Source organism: Platalea leucorodia (assembly GCF_965183815.1).
Source record: "Platalea leucorodia genome assembly, chromosome: 2".
NCBI lineage: Eukaryota > Metazoa > Chordata > Aves > Pelecaniformes > Threskiornithidae > Platalea > Platalea leucorodia.
Window position 1 is genome coordinate 2,850,666 of NC_138824.1, and position 12,885 is coordinate 2,863,550.

Sequence of the window (12,885 nt, forward strand, 5' to 3'; positions counted from 1 at the left end):
TATTGAAAGTTTCCTTTGCATTATTTTCATTCAGAAATGGGATGATGAGCCATAATTTCTGCTGAATGCATATGTTTTTTAAAATATAATTTGTCTAGATCAACAAATGATCATTGTTTTCTTGGTGCTCTTCATGTCTTTAATTGCTCTGGGCTCTTTCTCCCCACCTGAGACACAGTTTATCAGAAAGCTCATACTCCCAGCACGGTGCTGGGCACCCTTGGTAGCAATAAGATGCCGTACCCCACTGGGGCGAAAGAAATCAAACCTTTATAGAAGGCAAGGCCTCATCCAGAGGGTTTGTCCTACCTGGGCTCCGGGAGTCCTGCTTATAATTTTATTAATTTAATCCCGCATGGGAACACTTTGGACTAGTCACCAGCTATGGCAGCAGTGTCACTGCACATTTCATTTACAAACGAGGCCAGAGGAGAGGCACGGCCAGGAGATGGGAGAAGAGAGAAGTGATTTGGGACAGGAAATATGGCTCATAAAGCCACGTTTGGCAGGTGATCAAGGCTTTAAATAGATGCTTCTTCTTGATATCCAGAACTTTATTAAATTCTGCACTTAATGGGATTTCACAACTTGGAAGTTTTAGGTGGCAGGAAGCCATCTGCTCAGATCAGCTTTACATCGCCCCTATAGAGCCCTTATACCACCACCACCTTCTCTCTCTCCCTTCGTTTCTCTACCTCTTCCCCACGTCCCATTCCCCACCTGCAAGGAGCCACCAGAAATCCTGCAGAGCACGTGCACTTCATTGCACCTGGGATTTTTGTTACTGCAGCTGCAAGAATTGCATTTAACAAGGAAAACACACAGAACTGTTTCTAAACTAACAATACCAGGGCCATCACTGTGGTTTGTTTTTTTTTTTTCTTTTCCCTTTCCTCCTGCCCTGATCAAACTACTACACCGAATTCTTAATCTGAATGACCGTCTGCAAATCCCTCCTATTCCCAGAAGACAAGCAGCAACAGGGAAGAATTTGATGGAGCCCTTATTGACATTTCTAAACACTCCTGTAATCCCACGCTTAATCCAGTCAAATAAAGCAGGTCACCTGCTATGATTTCTTGCCTGCTTTCTATTAATAGACTTTTTCTTTTGTCCTTAATTAAGGACCGAGGTGCCTAAGCAGGAGGAAGATTTATCCACCAGGAAAATAAAAATAATTCTCTCCCACTCTTTTCTTTTGGTGTTCATTACCATCCACGCTTTACCCTAACTCCAGTTGTTTTTTCCTATCCTTTCCTCTGCCTTCCCTGCTGCTGGCCATGCCACCTGCAGATCCCAGGAACATCACCATGACCTTCTGCAAACATCCCGATGGGGATCAGTGCTGGAGGGGAGCAATGGGGATGGGGGAGGTCTCCAGGGGTGAGGACAAGGAGCTGAGGTCTTGATTCCATGGGAAAAGGAGCAAAGGTGCTGTTGTTGGGGTGGAAATAAGCAGTGTGTGTGGGAGAGGATTTGGGGAGATGTTGGGAGAGGATCTGGGGAGATGTTGGATGGGTGGGTGGATGTGGTGATATTGTGGGGATGTAGGAAATGGGGAGGGAGCAGGATGCAAGGTCCAGTCCACAGCATGGACAAGGATGGCAAGTGTTGGTACAGACAAGAGGGGTAGGGTCTGTAGGAGTGACATGACTGCCCCAGCCTGATGGAGAAGCTGCATTAGAAGGTGTGCTCCCTGATTGTCCATGGAGGCCTCAGTCTTCCCCTCTGAGGACCTGGCATGGCGATGTCTCTGATGCCAGAGACACACCTACTTGGGAGGTGGGGTGGCCCATCAACTTCCTGACTGGTGATGCCATCCTGAAAGACAAAAAAGGCAGAAAATGGGTGGTCAGGAAAAATTCCCAGGGAGGAATGGGGAGGAGGATCCTGCAGCTGTGTGAGGGCTGATGGTGGTCAGGGGCATGCAGGCTCCAAAGGCAAAGGAAGACCTCAGTGCTGGAGAAGTGGGGTCAGAGGAGGGTGATGGCTATATATAACTGGCTTCCTTTGGGGTCAGTTTTATCTCACAGACTGGAACGTGTCCTCGATCCCTCAGGGACCTATATAACCCAGGAGAGGTCAGTGCCTGGGCTTGTGTTAAATATAACATTAAGAATAATAATTCATAGGCGTCCTTGCAGCTGGGGTTTTTCAGGGGGCTCAGCGCTATGAGAGGTCTCATCTTCTCAAGAGGCCAGAGCTGTCTCTGAGTGAAACGCCGTAAGACGAGAAGCTTTTGTGCTATTTCAGCCTCACGTAGAGCTGTCTGGAGGATTGAAACTCCTCCAATTCAACACCCTAAGGAAAGAGGAGTGCCCGGATCAGGCAGTCAAACCAAACTACGTTTGGGTTTGGACTCTGCAGCTCAGAACAGGCTCAGTTGAGGCACAAATGCTAGGACTGGGGGACATCCAAGCTGTCACCTCAAAATAAGGACCATTTAAAGCTGAAACAACCCAGTATGTTTCCTTCCACTCCCTCCTTCTGCAACTGGCTTTGATTTGAGAAACAAGCCCAAAGAGAAGTGATAAATTCATTGCCTGCCTTGCAGAAATTCCAAATTTCATCCTTTTTGGGACTTTTATGGAAATTCAAAATTGGAAAACACAGTAAGAAATAAAAGTGTAGTGATTCAGTATTCCTCTCCTACCTGTCCCTTCCTCCAACCGCTTCCCTTATGATCTCTCCAGTATTTCTGTTGCGAGAGGCTCTAATCTGGATTTGCCTTACTTAGCGGGTTCAGATCATGAGGCTCAGAAGAAAACCTCTGATGACTGATGAATACAAAATACGGACTAATTCCCCAAGAGGAGGAAAGCCAAGCAAAATGCTTTTTTTGCCCTTCTGTAGCTCTGGTCCCACGAAATTGTTTTACTGCCCTGGGAATGGCGTTAAAAGGTTGCTTGCTGTTGCAGCAAACAACTAGAAAAATGTGTGGTTTTCTGCTCAGGGAAAGGTTTGCTGCTTTTAATTCAATAAAATCCCCAAATGTGGTATGTTAAACATCCCTCCCTCATGCCGCAGAGCCTTTTCCTGTTCAAGAAAGGAAATAAAATTGCAGTTGCATCTGAAACCCATCACTTTGCTTTCAAAACTATTTAAAGCATTTAAAAAACACAGGTCTCCCCAGGAATATGGACACTTTTTTTGGTCATCTTTTAGTTCTGTCTGATTTGAACCCAATGAGCCGCTTTTCTGCATCTCCCATCACCTGAGCTCACGTCTCGACACAGCCTTTCTGGGAGGAACCATCTGATACGGGATTTTGGCAGACCGCCTTGTTCAGGTTATAAAAACCCACCAGCGGAGAAATAACCTGCAATGACCAACATGCTGCACGAGGCAGGAGGGCGTATATTGGATTTAAGGAAATACTGGGTATGGCTGATCCATTTTTCAAGCTTGTGCCTACTCTTACTCTTGCCCACGTCCCGTCCCCAGCCCACTCGGAGGTGCGAAGCCATTAACGCTGTGCCTGCAACCTGCTAAGCCACCACATCTCTGGGGCACAGGGGTCTCGTGCTTCAGACAGCGTAAGACCTTCAAAACGCAGCACGCACTTATCAGGAGGGGAAACTTCTGTAAAATCAGGTAGTCATGAGCCTGCATTTTGGATATCGGGATACAAACTAATGCCTGTGAGCTAAATGGATTCATGTTTTATTAGATCATATGAGGTCAACAAAAAGCAGCCCAAATACATTTTCGATGAGCAACTCAAGATGCACTGAAAATTACATACAGAAAGCACTATGGAAATGATTTGAAATCACTTGGATTTATGAAATGCTTGCAGAAAATGCATGTGCAGAAAATCAGGCATGCACAGAAAATTGTGCATGCACAGAAAAAAATGCATGTCTAGTTCTTGGGGAAGACAGTTTTCTGGGTTACCGATCTGTTCTGATCACCTAAAATTGATGGGGAAAAAATGCAAGCAAGCAGTGCTTTTATCTTCACCACCGTCAGCAAGCGCAGAACTTGGCTGCTTATTGCAAACAAACGATTCATGGCCAAGGGTACGTGTGGATGCTGGAGGAATTCACCTCCACATCACGGAGTACTTTGAACTGGGAGAACAACACTGCATTGCCAAGAGCACATAAACACCGCTGTAGGATTCTTCCACCGAGGGGATACCGTAAGGTCAGGATTTTCAGAAGTGTTTACAAAGTGCTTAGCTTCTGGAAAGGAGATCCTTTAAGCTGCCGCACGGCAGGATCTCCTAGCAAGGCTAAGCACCTCATTTTACTCAACAGCAACCCAAAATCTTGACTTGAGAGACTCGGTATCACTATGTGCTCGCTCCCTGGAGTCACAGCGTGTCCCTCAGATGAGGGAATGAGCTGGATTACAGGTTTTTCCATGCTGTATTTTATATCAGTCCCATGACATTACCTACAAATACCACAGTGTCCCTTGCTTCCAAGAACTGCCAAGCACTTTACGAGTAAATACGATCCATAATCCCCGGAGAAGTGGAGCGGGAGCTCCTTTAACCGCTCGGTTGATGCTGGGCTGCTGTCAACCTGAGACCGTGAGCATCACAGGGCCAGAGAGCAAGAATAAGCATGACCCTGTGGCCCAAATCCCTGGTGCATCTAGACCCAACTGATCTGCTCCAGGTCGCAGGAAGTCCGTAGCAAAGCTGAGACCCGAATCCCCCATCCCGTGTCCTGGGGTCTTAACCGCGGCACTGCCTGTCCTCTTAGAGTTAAGCCCTGAAGGCAAGATTGGGGGGCAGATATCTGACCCATTTCAAGCACCTTTTGCAACCACCAATGCATCCTTTTAAATGTCCTCTGCTTGATGCAGCTCCTGCCCAAATGGCGCTTTAAGGTCTCATCCTGGCAGCAGCCTGGCTCCCATCGTTGCCAAAGGATTTCCAGGATTCAGGGGTACCCAAACTGCACAGTCCTGACAAATAAACCAGAGGGGTGGGATGAACACTTTTCCAGGTCCTCTGGGTCTCTGGATCTTACCCCACTTACAGGAAGGAGCCCTGAAAGAGAGACAGAGGTTTTCTCTTCCAAGCACTTAAGCAAGTGATGGTGTGTCCCACCACCAGTCACACCAGCACCACCATCTCCAGCTATTAATTACCCATGGCCAATGCCAGGAAGGTGTTTGACTATAGAAGAGATGAGTAACCCCTCATGACAGCAGGAGCTGATCAAAACAGAGGAGCCGTCCCAGCATCTTTACTTGCCTTTATTGAAGGACTGAAGTGCACAGCACAGATTTTTGCTCTATCTTCAAATCATCGTTGTATCAGCAAGAAGGGGCCTCTGTATGAACACAGCCAAACATGGATTATTTTATATGTGAAACCAGAAAATGTCTTGGGTCTTCTTAAGTCATTATGAGACATCCTATGGCTCTACATGTCACACACTGTGGTTAAAGATGGGATGGAAATTTAGACCGTATCTTGAAATTGGGTTTTGTATAATTATTCTGAGTAGAGAGAAGATTCCTTGCCAAATAATCCTATGGAGAAAGTATCCTAGAGGCATTTATGTAAGTCATATAAAAAGGCAAGTTCCTGGGTGTAAAGCTGGTTAGAGCAGCATCAGCAAACCCCCTTCTCCCATGGGAGCAGCGCTGTCCTCCGAGGACGTCTTTGCTCCTCACATGCGGACAGCTGTTCTGGCCAAGATGTACTCGACCGCTCTGAGGACATGCCCACAGAGGCAAGGTTGGAGGCAGGCAATCTGTAGGGTCCTTCATCCAGCCTGGTGGGGAACAAGTGTGGTCTGATGTTCTCCCCGGGTGACTTTGGTGCTTCAGGGCTTGGTGTCCTCTCCTGGCTCTTTTTTCTGCTTCATTTTGTCACTGATGTTGGTTTGCTCCTGGTTTAGATTCCCATTTCCAGTCTCAGCTTGAGTACTGCTTCAAGTCTTGGCTATAGGGCCATTGAGCCAGATGATCATCCAGCCCCAAGACATTAAGAAATCACTTCTCCAGAGCAAAATGAGCTTCTTCTATAAAAGCACAATAAAGTGGTGTCTGCACACAGGGCTTGTTCAGCCCTGGAAAGTTTGGGTTACTCATCACCTCTCATCTACAGACAAATCCAGAGGATGTTCCTGGCATTGGCCTTGGGGCAATCCGCCATTGCCCTACAAATCCTCCAAGGACAGAGACTGTCCCACTGGAAAACAGAGGGGCTGCACATCATTATATATTATTGGCTAAATGTGAACTGCAGTCACTGCAAGGTAGCCAGGATGGAGGTTAATTTATGTTAATTTTCTGAATAATGAGGCTCCTCTACTTGTAGTAGGTTGTCCCCTGAGGTGGAAAACACTCAGAGCTGGAGCAGCCTGTGCTTCAGCTGTTCCCTGATTCCCCAGCCCTGGAGGAGACCCTGGGAGAACGGAATGGAAATCAGAGCAACCTCAGGGCTGCTCTAAGTGAGGATGGGGATGGGTTTGGCTCACAAACACATATGAAAGAAAGAAGCAGAAAAGTACCTTGTGCACCCTGATGATCCTTTCCTGATCATTTCCTGAATTTGTCATCTGCATTTTTATGTTGCAGGTCTTTTCAGTGATCTGCCACATGAAAAATTTCTTGGCTGAAAATGGACCAGTATTTTGGGGATGCCCAAGAATAGACCAACAGCTTTGGGGTATAAATGGGAAGAGGAAAATACTCCTCTCCCAGGCCAACTTCCAACAGCTCTTTTCTGTTGGAATCACTTTCAGATTCATGGCAGTCCTGATAACCCCGTGTTCTCCAACTCCAGAAGTTGAGATGATCATCAAAATATAGATACGTGCACACACATATATATGTATGTAGACACAAGCACTGATACTGGTATAGGTGATTATGGAGGTTTTGCTGGATCCAAACGAACAAATTAATGTAATATTGTCTGTAGAAGTGTGGATTGAGAAGAGGCATGATAATAGAAGACAGCTACAGAGACGGGAATAATCAATGGAAAAAGCAATGGGCCTGATTACAGTCAGGAAGATTTGGGTTAGGAACAGATTGGCTGGAAAGGTTGTGGCATCTTCATCACAGTGTGTCTTTAAGAGCACGTTAACACCGTGTCTGCCTGGTGACATATGACATGGATGGACTTGATCCTCCCTTGAGGTAAAGGGCATGGCCCCGCCAACCTCAATATCCCTTCCCAGGCCTGTTTCTCTATGATTGCAGTGCTGGGAACAGTAATATCATCTGCATTCTCACCTCCACTGCTCTAAGAGGATTTCCCCCAGGATGTGCCTTAGCTAATAGGCTTCGGCAGATCTTTCGTGAGGCCAACTTTAGTGTGACCTGCTAGGAAGTGATCAATACCTCTTCCTTCTTTCTGACACTAGCGTCCAATGTTTTTGCCAGTTGCTGTGTTTCATTGCTTCTACTGCTCTGTGACGGTCAATACAAAAGAAAGTGAGACGGTAGGAGGCCTCCTTGCCAAAATAAAGCTTTCAGTGAAGTTTATTTCTGGACTGAGGTGCAGAATCCAGGCCTTCAGTGTGGGAGGTGAAGGCAGCTGGCTTTGAGGACTTATTGCTGTCTTCATTTCTCCAGCTCTCTTAGCCCTAGGATTTGGCTCTGTTTTAAAGATTTCAAAGTTGTGTCCTGGGCTCCAGCTCTCTAAAGACCACAGAGAAAGTGTCTGGGGTCCAGATCTCTTTTCTCCCCACACTGATGAGCTGTGGGTAGGCCATCTTGACTCAAATGCTACTTCTCCAGCACATGCAGAGCATTTCCAGTTTCAACTCTGTCCTCACAAATCTCCTCCCAACCACAGGTTAAGAAGATGATAGAATAATTTTATTGGTTCAGAGCAAAGGTCCAGCTACTTCAGTAGCATTTCTCTTCCCTGGGAAGAATGGGACAAGCACAATGTAAAGGTCCTCCATAACACTTTCCCAGCTCCCAGCAGTTTGCAGTCTGGGTCTTCTTGACCAGGGGATATTTAAGTGGGTTAACTGTTAAATAACTGTAACTAAATACCCTTTCTTGACCAGGGGTATTTAACAGTAAATCCCAGGAATGTTTTTGCCCAGTTCCCTTAGAAGATTTTTTCCAAACCTTTCATCTTCACAGCTGATATTATTTCCAAAGTTAGAAACTTTCACACACCTGGACTTTAAATTTGTTTCACCACATGGGAAAGAGATCTTGGAGTCCTTATGGGTAGCCCTCTGAAAAGATTGTCTTTTTCTTAGCATTGGCTAAAAAAAGCAAATAGGATGATAGGAATTATTAGGAAAGGAATAAAGAATGAAAAAGAAAGCATCTCTGTACAACTGAATAAACTAATGATGTGAGTTAATATTCAAACAATGAGTGATGTTCAGGTCTGAAGAGGACAAAAAGGGATGATCAGAGCTACAAACCTCTTCCATAGATGGAGGCACATGGTGTAAGTCCTCAACCTGGGAAAGAGATGACGGAGGGGATGGCAGCAGCAGTCTGTGAAACTCTGAATGGAGAGCATAAGGTGCTAAAGCAACTGTTTCTTGGAGCTTAGGAAATGGAGAACATCCATGGAAATCATTGGGCAGACAGTTTTGGAGCAAAGCAAAAGAAGTTTTGCTTTGTTTTCCCTTTTTCTGGAGCACATTGTCAGTAGAAGCTGGGGTGGCCAAAAGCATGCAGGTTCAAGAAGAATCAGAAAAAATTGTGGAAGATAAGTCCACTGGACTCCTAAATGCAATACCTGAAATGCCATCTCCTGCTCTCCTGTGAGAGAAAATCACAGCAATGCCAGTCGTCTTCTGTTTTGTAAGTCCCACTGTTGACCATAAGTATAGATATATATAAGGACACGGGCTGATGGACCATCAGGCTGAGCCAAAACCTACGTAAGCTCCCATGTCCTTCAAAACACTGCAGCAAACACACCACCTCCTTCCTCAGATCCCATCACCACTTGGCTGCTTGGGCTAGGCAGGAATATGTGAACAAAGAAACATCCTTACTTTTGTAGGTTTTCTAAAAAGTAGCTTAAACCCCTTCCCAAGAGCAGTAGATGAAATCAAATAGAGATGATCCAGCATCAAAATAATCCCTTAGAATTGGGTTGCAGTATGTGCAATCCCTGCACAACTGTATAAATTTAAATTCTCAGTTTCTAGTCATCTGCCTTCTTTCTTATCCATGCAAGAGCAAACAGCTTCTTCATATATACCTGACCTCAAATGGGTAGCCTGAAATCCTGCCCAAATAATGAGAAGTGGAAGAGAAGTAGCCAAGTAAAATTTTAAACCCCCATAGCAGAGCAAAGGGGAAAGTAAATATCTGGGAAATATCATGAAATCCACAGGCTTTATGATCTTCCACATCTCACAGGCCTTTACCTTTCACTCAGTTGCCCTTGTATTTAAACTTATAATGTATATTTGTCCCTGAAGACCTTCCAGAAAGGTCTGGGAATCCCAGGAGAGAGCTGTTCCCTGTGGGAACTGGACCAAGCGGTTCATCCTATGGCTGGATACTGGCCTAGCAGTCTGCTGGGACCTAGTGGGAAGCAGTGGAAAGCCCTGGGTCAGCCTGGAGAATGTGGCCTTTGGGGATTACCATGAAGGAGAGCATTTTCTGACTGTGAGGGAGAAGGAAGCCATGGCCAGGTTGGAGAGGGAAGGATCTGGTGGTGGAGAAGGAGATGTTTTCAGCAGAAAAGTCCTTTCTACTGACCCCAGCAGGGACTAGATCTGGGCTGAGATATACGGGTGGCCACACTCTTTCTTGTTTGACTGCTCCAGCCATGCCCAGCCCTAAAGTTTGGCAAGGGAGAACTAGCAGCACGTCCTGGCATTATTACCAGGGCAGCAGTGACCTCTATGCTGCACACATGCTCTCAGCTAGACATGAAATCCATCCCGTCTCAGTCCTCGGCTGAAGGATGTGGACATCCCAGACACAAGGAGGTCTGATACAACAGGATTGCAAGTGTTTCTACAAGGGAGCTGATGCCAACTAGACTGGCAGGTTAAGAAGGAACGAGAGGAGAAATAGAGACTAACAGAGATGGCCACCAAAAGAGGAGATGAGGCTGCAGGGACTGCTGAGCCATGGGGCTAACATGGAGAGGACTCTTGCTTTATCTGTGTTATTTACAGTCTCCAAGGAAGGGAACAAGTTTTCTACTAAATATCTGTCAAATCTGGTCATCACCTCTTTGCTTCTCATTTTTAAGTAAGAATTTAGCAATTCTGCTTGCTTGTTTTGAAATAATCAGTCATTTCAACTTGCTTACATTAAAATAATTGTAATTTCAAGTTGTTTGGCCTGTTTCTTCCTAGACTGATATTATTCCTTCTCCATCTCCCTATATAGATCTATACATATTCATAGAAACCCTTCTCAGACACTCCAGCATCACAGGATGAGATGAAGAGCCATTTAGAGGCTCTGTAGAGAGCAAAGACAACCTAAGGTGACGAGATCAGGTTTTGTCCTTCAGCCTGTAGATGCCACCAATGAGTACCACCCTTATACTGCATTTCCTGGCCTGATCCTACAGCTGTGGGGTGCACAGAGAGCGTTTGCAGAAACAGTCTTGCTGCAGTCAACGTGACTCCCTGGGTGAGTAAAGGGTTGCAAGACTGGGTCTGTCTGGTGCCTACTGCCCACACGCATCTGTAGAACGACTCCGCTGGGACCCACAGGAGTTGTGAAACAAGGCTGATACCTTTTCCCTGCAGACTTTGTTAATTCTGAGTTGTTTTATATATTTTGCTGTGATGCAACCCCCTAAATTTAACACCATGGGGGACTGAGGCACCGCTAGTCCATTGATCCGTCACATGTGATCTCTACATAGAGCCATGCAATTGCAGGACTGTAAAAAATATTGCAGAAATGACGTGCTTTTCATAGCACATGAATTGCAAGCTATTCTAACACCATGGGAAGGCTCAGGTTATTGCTCAAATTGGCTGAGCCAGGAGCAATCAAAAGACAACCTCCTGTGGGATGTCTGCAAACCCTTTCTGCTGAACAACTTGCAGAGTGCTGTGGGGACGGTTTGTTAGCTGACTTCCCAAGGGAAGGAGATGAATTTCTTTTCCAAGATCCTTCTTCATTCATCAGGGGGAGGCATTTTCAACCATGCAGGGAATCTGGAGTTGTGCTTTGAAATTCAAGAGCCAATATAAAATATCCAAGCATGCATGAGAGTCAAAGTCCCAGAGACAAATGCATTGTAGTAGCAGAGCCTTGCCAAGCAGGGTCTTCTGCTTTTTTAGTATCGAGTGCTCTCTACAACTACCTCGTGCTCTACAACGGCCTGAAAGGAGGCTGTAGTGAGGTGGGGGTCGGTCTCTTCTCCCAAGTAACAAGTGATAGGATGAGACAAAATGGCCTCAAGCTGCGCCAGGGGAGGTTTAGGTTGGATATTAGGAAAAACTTCCTCATGGAAAGGGCTGTCAGGCCCTGGCCCAGGCTGCCCAGGGCAGGGGCTGAGTCCCTGTCCCTGGAGGGATTTAAAAGCCCGGTAGACGTGGTGCTTAGGGACATGGTTTAGTGGTGGCCTTGGCAGTGCTGGGTTAACGGTTGGACTTGATAATCTTAAAGGTCTTTTCCAACCTAAATGATTCTATGATTCCAAGTGCCTAAGAAGAAACCTCAGTAGGAGGGAAAGCATGAGGAGGAATGTCAGGTAGGTCCCAGGTCTTTGCTCTAGTGGTTTTACGCTTTTCTCTTTGCAGCTGCATTTCCAATTTTGTAATTGAGAACTTAATTCTTTTCCTTGCTAAAATGACCATCAGTTTTAATCAGTGTTTACTGTTAACTCACCTAAAACTGGTGGCTCGTGAGCACACTTGCTCTAAAACAGCAAACTGAAACATTGCAAACAACCCCTAAAACTTCCCTTCAGCTACTTTTGGACTGTAGAGAAGCAAAAACTTCAGCTTTTGATGGACAGAGGCACTTCAGGGCAAGAACATTCCTGCATTCACAGGGGAGACCTCCGGCACAGGGTGAAAGGAGGCAAAACTACATTTACAAGGTATAATTAGCAAGCAGAGGTCTGACTGCAGCTTTTCTCAAAGCTGAGTGCTTCTAAATGAGTATCTGCTGCAGATCTGGGGCCTCTTTTGGATGTCCTGGGAAATTTAAGATCATTATTACTGATTTGTGTTGCAGGAGCTTCTCACCCATGGTCAGAGGAGTATCGCAGTAAGTTTTGAGTCAGTATCAAAATCCTGCCTTGTGGCTGGTGATAGAAGTTGCAGCCAGACTTAGCCAAGTGAGAAAACCTGTGAAAATACAGAAAAAAAAGGTAAAATCTCTGGTAGAAATGGTGAAATTTGCCATAGCAAAGAAGACCAAAGCCCTGATGCTCACATGATGATGCTCACACCCAGCCAGACCTCCAACACACTTGGTGCTGGGTGCAAGAGCATCCTTGGAAAGGAGACTCGCTTGGTCTGAGACACTCCTGAGTCCCTTTGGTTGGTTCCCAATGCCTCATCAGCAGAAATTTTGTTCAAGACCTCAAGGGGCAGCAATGGAGAAAATGGTGCAGCAGATGCCATGTCCTTCTCCTCTTGCACCTTTCCCCATTGCAAAGCAGCTCACATGAGCTCCACTCCTGCAGACAGGATGGGCCAGGGCCACTTGAGCCAGAGGAAATTCCATTTTCCATTGACATGGGGTGAGCGGTGGACGTTGTCTACCTGGACTTCTCTAAGGCTTTCGATACGGTTCCCCACGGCCTCCTCCTGGAGAAACTGATGCGTTATGGTCTGGACAAGTGGTCTGTGCAGTGGGTGAGGAATTGGCTGGCAGGCTGCACCCAAAGGGTGGTGGTAAACAGCTCTTTTTCAGACTGGCAACCTGTCACAAGTGGGGTCCCCCAGGGATTGATATTGGGCCTATTGATATTGATACTGATATCTTCATAAGTGA